Source organism: Neolamprologus brichardi, unplaced genomic scaffold, assembly GCF_056152115.1.
Source record: "Neolamprologus brichardi isolate AB-2024 unplaced genomic scaffold, ASM5615211v1 NODE_ptg000031l+_length_7269946_cov_1, whole genome shotgun sequence".
NCBI lineage: Eukaryota > Metazoa > Chordata > Actinopteri > Cichliformes > Cichlidae > Neolamprologus > Neolamprologus brichardi.
In genome coordinates this window covers 5,238,876-5,240,963 of record NW_028270136.1, presented here as the reverse complement: position 1 = coordinate 5,240,963, position 2,088 = coordinate 5,238,876, and positions in this window count along the sequence as shown.

Below are 2,088 nucleotides of genomic sequence, written 5' to 3'. Positions count from 1 at the left end.
CTGCAGGTTTCAATCTTATAAACAGAACATTTGCATAATAACTGAAACCAGCCCACTGAAGGAACAATGGGCTGGGAGGTCAGATCCTTCATCTTAATTATGCAAATCATGACCATTGATCAACAACCACTGACCAAAACCCACTGATCAAAACCCACTGATCAATAACCATGAGTACCATTCACAGAGAGTTGAGGAATGGCTGCAATCACAGCATTGTAAGATGGCGACAGATGTACCCTTAGGCCCCCTCCTCGATTCAGAGATGGTCTTTCCCTTTCCACGTAAATGGCCTCCTTGACTCCGCCCTCAAACCAGCGTTCCTCCCTGTCCAGGATGTTACATCCTCATCATTGAAAGAGTGTCCACTGGTCTGTAGGTGTAAATAGACTGCAGAGTCCTGGTCTGACGAGGTGGCTCTGCTGTGTTGTGCCATCCGCTTTGCCAGAGGTTGTTTGGTTTCCCCGATGTACAAATCCTGCCAATCCTCCTGCACTTAACAGCTACACTATGTTACTCTGTTTGTGTCGGGGACCCGATCCTTGGGGTGGACCAATTTTTGGCTTTTTGGGGTTTAAAAACGACAGAGACCCGGTGTTTAGAAAAAATGCGTCTCAGCTGTTCTGATACTCCTGACACATATGGGATCACTACAGGTTATCGCTTGGGCAGCGGTTGTCCTTCTCTCCTGGATCGGCTGGAGCTTTCTTTAGGAAGCTGTTACCAGCCATGTCTGGTAACAGCTGTAAGGTAGGAGGCGTGTTCTCACTGACTGGAGGTCAAAGGCCATCAGGACAACAAATCAGAGAGAGCATCTCCCCACCAACAGCCAATAACAAATATTTCCTGTGTTCACATGTCTGATATATGCTTTGAATGATGTACTTCCCATGTCCATGTGAGTCTTTGCCTGATAATAAAATAGTGTGAACTGCTCGACTGTGTCCTGAACGTCTGTCCTGATTCAGTCTTTTCAGACACAAGATTCAGGTCAGGCTTGTGAACGCCAGGATCTCTCTGTATATTTGGTAAAAATGAAATGTGATCATTTTTAATCCAAAACAGAAACATACTGTATTATTTCAGACAAATCTGCAATGTTGTCTGCTGAAGGGCAGAAGGCTGAGCATTGTCTCATAGACCAGCTTGAACCAGGACACACAAATGCTCTGCGTCAGGCAGTGATGGGGCGTCTTAAATGTCCTGGTGTGAGATCAGTTTGCCGAGGCTAACGTTAGCAGTGCTGACAGATGATGTTAGAGCATCTTTAAAGCTGCAGACAATCGACAAAATATGAACAATCAGTGGAAGCAATGTTACTTGTAACTAAAAATAAACTTCATTCCAGACAAAGTATTCACAAGAGCAACAACAGATCAGCTCAACCAAAAGATGCCACGACAGCCTGACGAAGCTAAGCTAACGTAAGTCCAGTAGAAGCTTCTGGTCTTCCCTCAAAGCTAAATGTGAGCTGGGGTCTCAGATCTGTCTGATGCTGCTTCTTTCACATTTAGCTTTCCTCAGTTTTTCCTTTAGTCTCACGTGTTTCCACTGTTATGTTAAACATGTTAGCCTTGGCTAACAGTCTCAGTCAGTAGTAGAAACCAGTCGCTCGTGTCTTTCTTTTAAAACCTGCTGCATTTTACAACACACACACACACACACACTTGTGAGCTCACCTCCAACTGCAGCCATGCAGAAGATCCAGGTCAGCATCTCATCCTGTCCATCAGGCTCGGCTCCACGTGCAAATAAACCTTTTTGTTGTGCAAAAAGAGACGATTTCTTCAGGCTGCCATCAGAACCAGCTAATGTAAATAATAATGTATTTGCAATCTACATTTTACTTGTATATGTGATGTTTGATTGCAGTGAAACACTTGATGCATTAAAAACAGAGAAATACTTCCATCTCCACAGACCAGCTGCTCCTTCCTCCCTCCAGTCTTTGCAGCATGCTTTCAGGATCGAAAGGTTTGGTTGGAAGATGACATGATATCAGTGCTATTCCTAAAATGTCAACACATTTTACATTGTGTCATACTCTGAACCTACGCTTTAGAAAATCCAAAAGAAAGATGTGCAACA